The following is a 15,447-nucleotide window of genomic DNA, read 5'->3' as shown; positions in this document are numbered from 1 at the left end:
AAGGTAAAGGTGAAGTTGTTGAGCTAAAAGAGAGACAAATTTCACGACCATCCCACCTTTTCCTCAAAGACAAAAGTAGAAGAGAGAGCAAAGGAAGTCTAAGAGATTTATTGAAATATTGAAAAAGCGGGGCTTGAACATCCCTCTTCTTGAGGCATTAGAGAAGATGAATAGATATGTCAGGTTTATGAAGCAATTTGTTCCAAAGAAGAAATATGCTACTTTTGAGGATGTTGGTGGATTGCACCACAATACTGTAATTACAACTACGTCTCTGGCCTAAAAAAGGGTGATCCCAGATCATTCACTACAACATGCACTATTTGGTCATCCCAGTTCTCCAGAACCTTATGTGACTTAGGAGCCAACATAAATTTGATGTCGCTGGATGTATTCCAGGATGTGGCTATTGATGGTTGACCACACTGTGAAGAGTCATATGGGTATTTTTTTATATGATTGTGAGAGTCAATAACTTCATTTTCCCAACTAACTTTTTCATTCTGGACTATGAGGTTGCTGATGAGATGCCCATCATATTAGGGAGACAAATTATGGCCACAGGTAGAGCGATGGGTTATATGGAGAAGGGGGACCTGAAGTCAAGATTTAATGGCATAGAGGTCAAATTAAACATTAAAAAAATGAAGCAGCCGACTAACATGAGGGTTGTTTCAATGATATATTATAATAATGACTCAGTAAGGTTTTCCTATGGTTATCTTTATAAATTTTACATAATCAAGATACCCGTGTAGTGTCATGATGTTAAATCAAGTGCAACATGGGAGGCAAACCATGGACTTATAAGTGAAGTCTGGGTAACCAACATATCCACATCGTGCCGCGACATTAAATCAAGTACTAAGTGTAAGGCAACCCACTACTTTAGTGTTAATTTTTATTTGTTATGCTTTTTTAGGTACATAGCTTGATTTAATGCATGGAACATGGCAAAGATTTCTAAATACATCTTTTTCCAGGTAAGGGGACTTAATGACTAACTCATTAAGGTCATAAGTCCCACGTGGGCCAGGTAAGTTGTTCTTAAAGTGAAAAGATGGAATTTTTAAAGTTTTTGGAGAATTTTTAGACTTTAAACATACGACAATACTTGCAGGTTCAAAAAAATAATTCATGACCTTTTAAGTAGAAAATAAGTGTCAAAATACAAAGTCCAGCGGGCAGGGAAAATGGGCAACCTTTGGGTCCCACATATAGTGCCAACATGCAGATCGTATGTTCAACATACGAGCCGAATGTTGACTCTGTAAGTATGGCACATACGGGCACAAATTTTGTTTAAAATTTTAGGCCCGTCAATACTTTATTAAACCCCAAGTTGCCCTCATGCTATTAAAATCCCTATTTGCTTAATTTTTGACTACAAAACTCTCAAAATCTCTATTTAATCTTAGAATCTCAAATTCTCTCTTAAAATACAAAACTATCCATAATCCCACACTTACATCAAGGATAAATTGAGACTTATATAGGTTACCAACTTTTCCTAAAGTGCTACATACAAGTTCAATATTGGGTTTTACTTCACTTCTTCATAATTCACTTCTAGATTCTTAAAGAAAAGGTAACCTTCTGAGCTCGTAATGGTTGTATCTTGATCTAAATGATAAAATAGCAAGTTCATATGTTTATTTTCATGAAAAAGATATAGAAACAATCATGCTTGTGCATAGGAGCCTTGAAGTAGCCAAAAATCTTGATGCCAGCTTTGTTCTAGAATTCAACCCTAATATTAGGCCCTAAATAGAAGTTGAACAAGTATTGGAATACCAAAAGTTGGGCATGTTAAGTTGCATTAAATATTATGATCAATGGTATATGTTTGCACATTGGAATTCTTGGGACTCTGAATAAGTTATAGGGGTGTTAAAATTGAGGACAAGTTAAAAGTTTTAGAATTGTAAGTTTTTTGTTCAACTTTTGCAATCCCTCATTATTTGTTGGATACTTACACTTGTTCTTTGAGGAACATATGTCTCTTAAGGATTCAAAGAAGAAGGCAATTGATCTTAGGTAACAGGTTGAATCTTTTGAGATCAGTAGCTCAGAGATGGAATACATACTTGCCTAAACTAGAGCAGCCCTGACTAAAGTAGAAGGCTATTGTTATGGCTATTATTATGGACAAGAAAGGAGTACCTATTGCAACAAAGTCATAGTAGGGCAAGTGATTGGCTTCTACTCAGCCTATGATGCAGACTGAGGCTATTTTACTCCTAGGAAGGCCGAGGATGAAGAAAGCCGATATACCACCCCACATTTTCCCCAGTCTAATTATGGAGATAAGGAGGAGAATGAGGAGGAAGAACATTCTGAGTCAGCACTAGTAGCAGATATATAGGACCCTTACTTTAAGAAAAGGTCTTAGGATGAATTTTATATAGCAAATAAGAAACAATCATCAGTAGTAGGGTATAAGGTTCCAGCTTTTGAATCATAGGCACCAACTCAGCAGGGTTCAAATTTTAGACCACACACACTTATCAAAGTATCCTTTTGATGAGGTAAACCCAAGATGGTGTGGGGGGGCCTTCAAACTATATTTTAGCAGGATAATACTATTTTAAGTGATAGTGATCAGCCTAAGAAGGTTGTTTTTAAGTAAAGACAAATTGATTTTTTTGTTTGGCTGGAGTACCATAATTGCAGGAAAGTTTTGAGAAATATTAGCTAGGGTGGATGACCACATCCCTAGATATTTACAATCCAAATTGGTGAGGTAATTCTATGCTTTATACCAGGCTATTGTGATCTTAAAAATGCCCTAAAGGATTGTTCTGAGGAATGATGAGTAGAACAGCTTTAGCAAACACTTGTTAAAGGGGTTATGGTTGATATAGGATTAGCAACTATTCATTGTGTCCCCTATAGATAAAACTATATTGCACCAGCATCTTCAGTGAAGTGCAATTATATATTATGAGCTATACATGATATTAATATTATGAGGGATATTGATCGACATAGCGAGAAAATAGAGATAATGAGATGGATCACTAGATACATCTTACCTCTGGGTGATAAGACCCAGTGGATTGAGGGTCATGGTATGATAAAGACGGTAATATTAACTTTTGCTACAAATTTCTGGTGATTGTAGATGCGATCCAAACTATGTTTGACTACTTTGGATAAGGTTTTAATATGGAATGGAGCTGCTCTAGTTGTTAGTATAATGGTTAGGTATGATATTGACTTTTTAGCCATTATCTGGTGTGAGATTCATGAGAGAGCTTTCAATTTGATGATGACTCTTTTATTCCCATTCCTTATCTAGTGACTTTATAATAATACTAGTGTGCCTGAGATACCTGGAGTTGATGAGAAAGTATAGGTGATGACCAGAGCACTGACAAGGTTGATGAAGGATTCAGCATGTATGCCTACTACGGTACCTCCAGTATAGTCTAAGGGCCCATCAACACCTACAGAACTAATTGAGATATAGGAAGAAAATATGGGAGTAAACCTTGTTCTTGAGATGGAAGAGCAGAGAGCGGCTCCCGAGTTAAGTACATAGGGTGAGGAGACACAGATACTTTTACATCCACCCCAGCTTCAAGTTCAGAGTCGATGTGTGCATATCCAGTGCCCCTTCGCCCATCCACTGAAACTACTACAGTATGAATTTGATATCTCATGAGTTCTTACAGAGATTATTGGACAGTCAAAGAGCCACTGATGCTTGGCCTGTGGAGACCAAGGTTGCTATTCTATGTGGGAGATCCTGCCTGGGTCCAAACTAGCGTAGAGAAGGTAAAGGCTATATAGGATATTGCATACAGAGTCTCTATATCAGAGTTACATACTAATATTATTTTCCTTTTGAGAGATATGTTACAACCCATTTTGTTGAGATGGAGATGCCAGATCTAAGCCATATGAGGGAGGAGGAGGATACCTTATAAGAAGAAGTATAATCTCTCACATAGATCCTTATGACAATCACTCCTCTAGTCATACCCCCAATGGTTAAACTATCACTTCTACATGGGCCCAGACAATTTTATTTATTTGTGGAGGATTATGTAGATGTCCCAGTAGGTGGGACAAAGAGATGACATATAGGGGATCTGTAGGATCCCAATATTCTATATGACAGGCCTTGAAAAGGGAAAGACATAAGTTGGTGGAGTTTGCAGTTGTTGAGAGGTAGAGGCGTGTTAAGATAACAGTAGGTGCATTCTCTAGTAGTGCACCACCGCCACCACCGCTTCCACCAATAGATATACCCTTAATCTAAGGGAGATCATGACACAAACTCTTAGTGCATCCAAGGTATGTCCTCATTCCCTTTGTTTACTATTATTTTAGTGTATTGGGGACAATTCTTAGTCTTTTAGTTGGGGGTGGAGTACACTATAACCACCATAGGTTCTTGTTATCGAGCTTCTTTTCCTGCTAGCCATGGTATCATTATAGAACTAGTATGTCTAAGGTAAAATTTATGTCATATTGTGTTTTGCCTCGTATTGTGTTGTATTTTTGTTCAATTAGGAGATTTTTTAATATTTAGGGCAGTTTTCATATAAAAATGATACCCTCAAATATTTTTGTTTTAGAATTATGTCAATGTATATATGTGTGAGCATTGTGGATATTATTATTTCATTACGATTAGAGATATGATAATCATTTTCTAACAATTGCATGAACCAAATAGGTAGTATCTTGTGTTTTAAATCAAGAATTTGCCATGATAGTTTTTCTTAGGATATAGGATAGTTGGTTAGGATCGGATCATAGGCCGTTTTAGATGTTAGTCCACATATAGCCTAAATGACCTTCAATGTGTGAATTGTATTGCTTGAGCCCGGATTTGAGCCTATAGCCTATTTTTCCTGTTACACCTTAAACTTTCCTGTTTGTGTTACAATAACCTATTTTGGCCTATTCCTCTATGGACATTGTAGACCTCAATTCAGGCAAATCGCCTATGTTGAGGGTGGCTATTATATAGGTGTGTGATGTAAAGTGGGTATGTAGAAAGGTAAAATAAGAGAAAAAGATAGTAGGGCTTGGTATGGAAGGATAATAAAATAGAAAGAAAAATAAAAATAAAAAGTAAAAGAAAATAAAAACTGTGAAAAAGTAAAAAAGGAAGAATAAAGACCACACCCAACTTGAATGTGCAATAAAGAAAAAAAAGGGAGGAATACGGGTGGAATAGAATAGGAAAAATGTTTTAAGTGTGGACCACAAGAGTAGTTGTAGTGGCAAGGAGGCCTAATCACTTGATATATCTATATGTACCATACCATTCCCCAAGCCTACATTACAAGCCAAATAAAGTCCTATAGTTATCCTAACTTGACTATCCGAAAACTAAGGTAAATAAAATAAGGGCAAGCCTATGGAATTTAATGCACATTGATTAGAACTTCTCTTTCGAGTGTTAGTGTCTCTTGACTGACCCTGCATTGACATGCATTATTTTATATGAGTGAGTGTGACTTATTTATTATGATGGAAGATGAATCTATTGCTAGATGCTTACTTGTTTTGGCTAGTGTAACTTTTATATACATGCATAATTGCCTATTGCCAATGTAATGCCATACCTTAAACCCATTCTATCACATTATTGTTCTTCATTTTTATACAAATTTGATTTTCAAAGGTTGAGATCGAAGAGGGTATTGGGGTTTCAGCTTAAAGTGTTGACCGATTGCCTTGAATAGTTTAGATTCTCCTAGTTAAGGATAGAGTAATTTTTTTTGTTTTGTTTTATAGTGTTGTGTTGCCTGAGCAAATACAAAAGTTATGAGTTGAGTGTATTAATGTGCAAAAGAAATTTATCATTTCCGATGCTGAAAACTATGAAAATGTACAAGTTTCTTAGGATGTTTTGTTTGATATGATGCTAATAACGCTCAAATTACAATCTTGAATGGGTGTAAGGGATTGTTGTCAATATAAAACCCAACTAGGTTGGGGTCAAATCCCACAGGGAATATGGTGTGAACTTAAGTTATTTGCGATTTAATCCATTGATAGTTTAATGTTTCCTTAAATAGAGGGTTTAGGTTTAACAAGTTGTTCTTTGTCAGTTTACTTTTAGTGTTTGTAAATCAATAGTTTATGAAATAAATAGAATTATGTTCCCTAGGGCTTCCGGTACATGATAGATGCTAAAAGTCGTTCAAGATTCTCACGGTGGGTAGGATAACAATCTATCTAATTCGATATTATGCTCAAATGTCTCTCGACCTACTTAAGCGTTTAACTCCTTAATCCTATCGGACTTAGGGAATTTCTATTTACTGCCCAGATTTTACCTCACGTTAACCAACCTTGTTACAACATTGATTATTAAACAAAGTATTTTCGAGTCCTTATTGATAATTCACTTCTTACTATATTTGATTTCTTTATCAAGTAAATCAAAGCAGGTGTGTCTACTGTTTGCAACCAACAGACGTTAATTAAAACTTTAGAATTATCAAGAGATCCTACTACCTATTGAATCTTGAATACTTAGCATCTCATCAAGACCTAACCCTAGATCCCATAATTTAGGTTAAGGGAGTTTAGCCACTCATGATGCAATGAACAAAATACATAATGGAATTCATGATTTGAAAGATAAACTTACAAACATTAATAATAACCACCTAAAAAATACTGATAATAATCTCTCAAAATAGTTGTGTTGTTAAGGTCTAGGAGTAGAGAGAGACAATATCACAGTATGTTGTCAAAACTCAAACTGTCGACTAATGTCTGGAAATCCACCCTAGAAAACCCTAAAACAAAGCTTTAAATAGTTTACCCTAATTATGGAAACAAAATCAAGGTTACAGCTTTTCCTCGGAATAGAGAACCACATCCGTGATAGCTTATCAGGAGTCTGACAACTTATCATAGATGTCGTCAGCTCCTCTTCACTTTTGGCTCTTGTTGTTTAAGACTGACGATGACGATGACGACTTATCAAGATTTTGATAGCTTATCAAGAACATCTTCACATTCCTTCTCAAATTTACATGTCCTATCTACGTCTGACGATATCCTTTATGCCTTATCACCATCCTGATGACCTATCACAAAATTTTGACAACTCTTCTAGCTGAAACTCATTTCCTTTTTAAGGCTGACGACATTCTTGATAACTTATCAGACCCTTGACGACTTATCACAAAATGTCATCACAACTTCCACTTTAGGCCAATTCTTAGTCTACTGATACCGACCATCTTGATAGCTTATCACAGGGATGACGACATATCACAAATGTTGTCAGCAACACTTGTCTTTAGATTTCTTCAAATTTCAACCTTTTTGCTTCCATCATTGTTAGTTCTTTATCATATCAGCTTAAACTGCAAAATCAAACATAAGCTAATCAAAAATAACTAAAGTTGCTCAGGACCTTGAAATTATTTAGAGTTAAAAGCCTCAAATGTGTTAGCATATAATCACACATCAGCACCCTCAACTTAAAACAATTGTTTGTCCTCAAGAAACAAAAACATAACTAAGAGAATACTAAGTACAATTTGGTAACTAACTGCTCATATTAGTTCAGAATAATTTCACCCTCTCCAAGGTCAGCCAATTTAAAACTCACTATTGATATTTTGAAGAAAAACCATGCAACTCACAAACATCAAGATACGGCAAATATTCAGCAATAAGAATCATGTCATACCAAGATCACCTTATATGAACAAGTTAGTGACATAGCAATATACCTAATATTCCCTCACCATACAGAAATCCCTTTTTCATGCATATCAAAATTCCCATACATAAACATAGGGATAATCATAAATCCTACTCTCAGAATGAAGTTCCAAACACTGCATGTCAAATGCCATAGGCTTGCCGTTATAGTCAATACCAAGGTTTTTAGACAGGTCAGCTAGGATCACTATAGGACTTTTCTTAAGCTTGTAATGTAGGTTAGGGCTAGTATGATATTCATGGATATCTTAGAGTGACTATGCCTCTTTGGCACTACACTAAACTCTTAGAGTTTCACTTATCAACCTTCTTTTCTTCCTCTCTTTTATTGATCACACATGCTCATGATGGATGCGGTCTTTTCAATCATCATATTATCTTTTTAGCATCTTTAACACAGCTTTCTCTTTTCTTATTCCTTTTTCACCGCACCTAACTTTTTATTATTTTCTCTCATTCTACCTCTCTTCATGCTTATTTTGCATCACGTACCCCTATGATAGCCACCCTCCACTTAGGATGTTTGCCTAAGTCAAGGTGCACAGTGTCTAAGAAGGACCAGGTCCAAAATAGGTTCATTATGAGGTAAACGAGAAAGTGAGAGGTTTTACAAAAAGAAATAGGCATTTAGGCTCAAATCAGGGATTAAGGGATATTATTTACATTGGGAAGGTCATTTAGGCTGAAAGTGGGTTACAATCAAACATGACCTATGATCCTTTCCGAACCCTAATCTTATAACCTGGGTAGGACTAACAAGGCAAGTTCTAGACTCCGCACACAGCAGGAGCTGAGTAAGACCTCATACACATATGGCACTCAAGTATATCACATATCACTACTTATCCAATTCATGCAATTTGTTCACCAAAAATCATTAAGCTACCAGACTAATGCCATAAAAAGATGCATCACAGTCACAGAAGAATGCAATTCACACATTTATAAACTCAGATTAATGGAGAGTTTCTCCAAAGTTATAAAACAAGATAACTACCTCAAGTACCTGTATTATACCTAATTATCTACCAAAAATTGTTACAACAATATCCTACCCTACACCCTCAACTTAAAATTAAAAATAAAGCTAAACTAAGGGTTAAAGTATACCTGGAATGACTTAAGCTAGGGGGTCATAGGTTTCTGACCCTACTATTGTATCATCTGCTACCTTCTCTCCATCAAGAGCTTTTGGCCTTGCAGTGGTAGGGGGTCTGCTAGATGAGGCACCTACAGCCTTGGCTTTCAAAGCCTCCTCCCATCTCTCATTGTCTGCTAGGGACTCTTTTCTTTCTTTCTTTAGCTCCTCTTTTTCGGCCTTTGTTTTTGCCTTCTTTTTCACTTTTATTTCTTCCTCACTGTTACGGTATTCTCTCTTATATTTGCCTTTTTTCTCCCTCTTCTTCTTCTTTTTCTTTTGTGAATCTCCATTGATGTCAAGTATTAGAATTTCTTTCACTAATTCATGCATAGCTGGATCTATCAGCACCATAAATTAGTGCTGCTGTAACACCCCAACATCTGCCTTTACCATTTTCAAAGCTGCTCTAAATTTAGCTAGATCAGTCCCTAACATTTCTTTTGCTCGTGCATCAAATCAGTTCTCCAAATCTATAACCCATCTAGGAAAATTCACAAAAGGCTCAAGAGCAGCCTTGAGTCTCTTGTCTACTGCAGTGGCAAATTATTTGGCAAAGATATATAGTTGTGCCTTACACCATTTGGCTTGTTTGGCCACTTTTCTGATATCGATCGAATGAAATACAAATCCTGCTGATGCTATAGGAGCTGAGGGATTGGGTTCATTCTCAGGCACTGAACCTGTTTGTGCTTAAAAAGTTGGCTGTGCAGTCTCAAAATCTTACACTTTCACATTAGATGCTGAACCATCATCTATAACTAAAGGGTCTGCTACTACCTCTACAGATCTATCAAGTCTCAGTCCTGGCTGATTTTCATCATACCGTATGGGGTTGTGAGTTTTTTAGGCAGGGATGTTATCATCAACCCCTACAATCTCTGGCATATTAGCATCTTGGCACAACTCTATGAAAAGACGAGGTAAAAGATAAGCAGTGTCAGTTCTCGACATTCTAATCTTCATCTTATCAGTAATGATTTCCCCAAAATTTTGGGGAAGCTACTGCACCATGCTTTCTACTAAGATAGCATGGTCATCACCCAAAATATTGTCTCTATCAGAGGGCATCATCCAAATACGCACTACCCCCCACCAAAACTTTACCTCTTAACTCAAAAGGGACTTATAGATTCTCTCATGTTCCCCTTCAGCTATGATGGTTGCCAACCATGAATGTTGATTTTCCTAATTTTTAATCCGAGCATAGACTGATGGAAAAGTGGCCTGAGGAGTAAATTTAGGATCATGCAAGAACCTGTTGATAGTTCTGATTGAGATATCAACCCTCACGCCCCTTACCTGAACTCTCTCTAACAGGAGCTGGTCTGCAACTCTTTCTCTTGACCTATACATATTTTCCAACTGAGCCTGGTAGTTTGCGTAAAACTCTCGGACCAGTGCAGGACAAAATGAGCTTCCCCCTTTTTTAGTCCGTCCCAAGCAGTACTCTTACAACCTCTGTTCCACTATAAGATACCTATGCAGACCTTTGGTGATAATCCTCTTTTCTTCCTAAATTGGCCTTTTAGTACTTCTTCTATCAGTTCTGCAGAGACCAACAGTGAAGATGCCCTCTACCTTGGGAATTTTCCATATAACATTGTCTTGAACTTTGGGGTTCTTACATATGATAAGTGTTCCCTGAATTGGAGATTCCTCATTATCTTATTATTCAATAGAAGAGGATTCAGATACTGTTCCCTCAAACTTAAACTCCTAGGACTGTTCATGCTCTTCCTCTTCAGATTCAGCATGTTCAGACTCATGTTGCTCATGTTCAGAATGTTCAGATACCTCCTGCTTAGAAGAAGTGGTTGTTTCAGTATGCTCACCATCCTCCACCTCAACTAGTGGGGTGGTGGAGGCTGGTTGGTGCTTTGCTTCTTCTTTCGCTTCCTAAGCATAGGTTCTTCCCCTTCATAATTAGACTCCTCATCGATGAGCTTCTAGCGTACACTTTTCTGTTGTTCTTTCTTTATAATCCTGGTGCTTTTTCCTTTGGGTGCCATTTTTTGGTTCTTGCAGCAATAGAAAAACCATTAGTCAATCCTTAAGATCCTAAACACAAAAACATTAATCATTTAAGATTTCCATCCTTTGAAAAGTCTCATTATTGCTTCAGGTTCCAGGTGTGATGACATTTCTTGATAAGCTACGATTGTGATAGCTTATCACAATGGTCGTTGGTCTTAGACAGATCCTGGGAAACTCTATCAACTTCTGACGATATTTCTGATAAGCCATCAAAAATATGATAGCCTATCACAAATGTCATCGGCTCTAAATAGAACTCACTTTATTCTTAGTATCCTCTGATGACATTTTTGATAAGCCATCATAGTTATGATAGCTTATCATGAATGTTGTCAGCTCTTATCAGAACTTCACTTTTGACTTTAACTCAATTTTTGGTCCTATTATTTCTCAAAATTCACTTGAATTCCATTTTTTTTAGCTGAACTTAAAAGCTTTAGGATTGCACAGCAAACCCTAGTTCTGATTTTATCCCATTGTTACAAGTTGAACTTGGTTCAAGCTTCTTGGGAACTTATGTTATCATCAACTATCACTTATCACTTGTAAAGATAGGTTTAATTTTGGGCATACTTGGTAGGCGATTTCACTTGTTCACACGATTTAGAGGGGGTAACAGGAGAATGGAAAAAGTTCTTGATTTTGCTTTCCAATCCCACACTCACAAGGAAGATGTTTTTCTTGATTAACTTTGGGAAATTATTCGAAAGGAGTAAGTAAATAAACTTAGTAAAGAAAGAAATAAACTAAGGAAGGAAATAAAATAAGACAGGTGGGAACATGAGGAGGTTCGACTGTGGGTCAGGTCAGATTTTCTGAAGTGGGCTCAAATGGTCTAACAATGCTTTCAAGGTTTTCTTGATGACATTTTATGACAGCTTATTATAAGTGAGATAGCTTTTCACTGATGTCATCAGCCTTAACAGAAACTTCCTCAAATTTTGCCTCTCTAACGGCATTTTTGATAGCTTATCATAGTTGTGATGTCTTATCAGAAATGTTGTCATGACCTTTCAGCTGACCTTCTCATTTTTCACCTTCTCTGTACTAAATCCTAACTACAAAAATAAACAATTTATTAGAATATTAAAATTTTGGGTTGCCTCCCAATGGCTCCTAATTTACTGTCGCGGCACGACATAGTTGTCTTGACTGGTCAGACTTCACCAAGACAACCTATTGATACCCCTTCACCATCATCATAGAATATGTCAACGATTGAGAAAACACTCATCTCTTTTTGCTGAGTAATAGATGAGTGCATTTTGAAGTGTGCTTCTTTGTCTTTGAATCTGAACTTTAGTTGGTTCAACTCTATGTATACTATCACTCTCCAAGTTGCAAGTAGTTCCCTATGCAACATGATGGGCACTTCAAAATCCACTTCGTAATCTAGGACTACAAAATCAGCAGGCAGAATAAAGTTGGCTACCTTTACCAAAACATCATGTAATATGCCCACAGGTCGCTTTACAGACCTATCTGCCATCACCAACCACATATTCATTGGGGTAGGATCCCCCAATCCCAGTTTTTTGTACACAGCAAATGGCATTAGGTTTATACTGTCTCCTAGATTGCATAGTGGTTTTGTGAATTTCATGGAACCAATAGTGCACAGAATGGTAAACACTCCAGGATCTGCCTTTTTCTATACTAAAGACCTTGTAGAGAGCGCCATAATGGAGAAGGTTGTCCTCCAGCTCACGGATAACCTTTCACTTCTTGGTCATAAGGTCTTTCATGAACTTCGTGTATCCTAGTATTTGCTCAAGTGCCTCAACCAAAGGCACATTTACTGTCAATTGCTTGAGCATTGCCATGAATTTTCTAGATTTTGCATCATCAATGTTTTTCTTCAACTGTTGGGGAAATAAAGGTGGTGGTCTTGGGATAGTTTTCAACACCACTTCTTCTTCCTTCTTTTTTTCTCTAAAGCATCAACAAGACTATCTAGCATTTCAGACTCCACTGGATTATTTTCCTTAAATTCATCAACAACTACCTCACCATCTACAAATTTGCCCCCAGAAGGGCCTAGTAAGATCTTACCACTCCGAGTGGTAATTTCCATGTATAAGCCATCATTTCATGGATTCTAAACTGTATTGCTTGGTAATGTTCCGTTCTTCCTCTGGTTGACTACAACAAAAAGTTGGCTCATCCACTACTCTAACTATTTGATTGTAGTGGAGTATGAGTGCACCAACTGACTGATGGATGTCAGATCGGTTTTCATGGTGGTTACACCAGAGTTGGTGGCTTCAAATCCCATCAACAACTTCTCCATCATGTCCTCCATGGATGTCTTTCTAGAGCTAGTTGTAGCAGCTTCCTAATTTTTGAGAGGAACGTATAAACTACTCCTATCATTACTGCTTCTCCAGTTTCCCTGCTCCCCGTCTTTGTAACCAGGTTTGTCATAAATGTTCCGACGTTGATTCCCTTGGGTATTGCCTCAGAAACCTCCCTGATTATTAACATAATTCATGTTTTCTTTAGTCTCCACATCAACTAGGTCTTAAGACGTTATAGCCTTTACTTTATCAGTCTTCCCCGATAATAAGTTCTTGGTGAACAAGTTCATCTGAGTCTTTAGATGGGCTATGTCTTGATCACTCTCCTCATCTCTCCGTCATTGTTCAATAGAAATACCAACAAAAACAGTGGGGCTTGCTACCACAAACTCCCTGGTATGCCAATCCCGACTCTATTTGGTCATCCTATTCAGCATATCTGAGGCATGATGAAAAGACAGATCAACAAACGAACCACCAACAGTGTTATCTACAATCGGCTTTGTTATAGAGTTTAGGGCTCTGTATAAATTCTCCATCAAGTGTAGGTCCGTCATATTGTGGTTCAGACAATATGTTAGCTTCTTCTTGAATATTTCCTATGTCTCATGCAAAGCTTCAGTAGGGAGCTATCTAAAGTTGCTGATCTCGTCTCTCAACTGTACCCTCCTGGAGAGTGGAAAAAACCATTATAGGAATGCTTCTTTTAATTCCCTCCAGTAGGTGATGGGATCAGGCGTAAGCTCATTCAGCCACAATATTGCCTCCCCAGACAGAGACAAAAGGAACAACCTCAATCAGATAGCGTTCTGGCAGACTCTTGGGTTATCAAAATATTTACAAATAGTGACAAAATTCACCAGATACAGGTTAGGGTCATCCCAATAAAGGCCTTCAATCAACCCCTTCAGATTAAGGAGTTGGATCATAGTACTCATAATGTTGAACTTGGCTCGAGGTGCCAATGGTGGAAGAATAATTGCACCTGTTGCACCTGCCCCATCCATGCCATCATCATCATTACTCAGACCATACTGGACCGGCTGGTACTCTTGTCTTCTTTGGAATGGACGGTTCTGGTTAAAATTACGTCTCACTTATTCACTATCTACTCTGCACGTCTTTAGTTACTAGGGTTCAATAACTCTTCATCCCTCAAATCTTTGTGCTCAGGTTTTGGATGTCGCGCATGTTGCCAGACATTTTGCACATTCACCTGAGCTCTAACTAAGGCTGCCAGTCTGTCAGCCTCTTACTGTTCTTCCATTCTTCCTATTCGTTGTTGTTTTGGATTTAGTGGTAATAATGCTTCTATGGAACTTTTGGTGCTTGGCATACACTTTAAAATCCTGTAAATAAACAAAAACAACAAATAAATATAAATCTAGGAAATTTAACTAACAGTCAATTAGCGCATAAAAACTTCAGCTTACAACCGTATTTCTTGACAACGGCGCCATTTTTGATAATCCTCAATTTACTTCAGCTTACAACCGTATTTCTTGAAAACGGCGCCATTTTTGATAATCCTCAATTTACTCTCTTGAATGGGTGTAAAAGATCATTGTCAAAATAAAACACAACTAGGTAGGCTCGAGTCCCACAGGGAATGTGGTGTGAACTCAAGCTGTTTGTGATTTAATCCACTGATAGTTTAATATTTCCTGAAATGGGGGGTTTAGGTTTAACAAGTTGTTGTTTGTCACTTTACTTTCAGTGTTTGTAAATCAAAAGTTTATGAAATAGCCAGAATTATGTTTCCTAGGGCTTCGGTACATGACAGATGCTAAAAGTGGTTTTAGATTCTCACGGTGGGAGGATAACAAGCTATCTTTATTGATATTATGCTTAAATGTCTCTCGATCTACTTAAGCATTTAACTCCATAATCCTTTCGAAATTAGGGAATTTCTATTTACTGCCCAGATTTTACCTCAGGTTAACCAACCTTGTTACAATGTTGATTATTAATTGAAGTATTTTCGAGTCCTTGTTGATAATTCACTTCCTACTATTTTTGATTTCTTTCTTAATCAAATCAAAGCAGGTGTGTCTACTGTTTGTAACCAACAGAGATTAATTAACACTTCAGAATTATGAAGAGATCCTAGCACCTATTGAATCTTGAATACTTAGTACCTCATCAAGACCTAACCCTAGATCCCATAATTCATGTTAAGGGAGTTTAGCCACTCATGATTCAATGAACGAAACACATAATTGAATTCATTATTTGAAAGATAAACTTACAGAGATGAATAATAAC

Source organism: Capsicum annuum, chromosome 8, assembly GCF_002878395.1.
Source record: "Capsicum annuum cultivar UCD-10X-F1 chromosome 8, UCD10Xv1.1, whole genome shotgun sequence".
NCBI classification, from domain to species: Eukaryota; Viridiplantae; Streptophyta; class Magnoliopsida; order Solanales; family Solanaceae; genus Capsicum; species Capsicum annuum.
The sequence above is the reverse complement of the archived record's forward strand: the minus strand, read 5'-3'. Positions refer to the sequence as shown.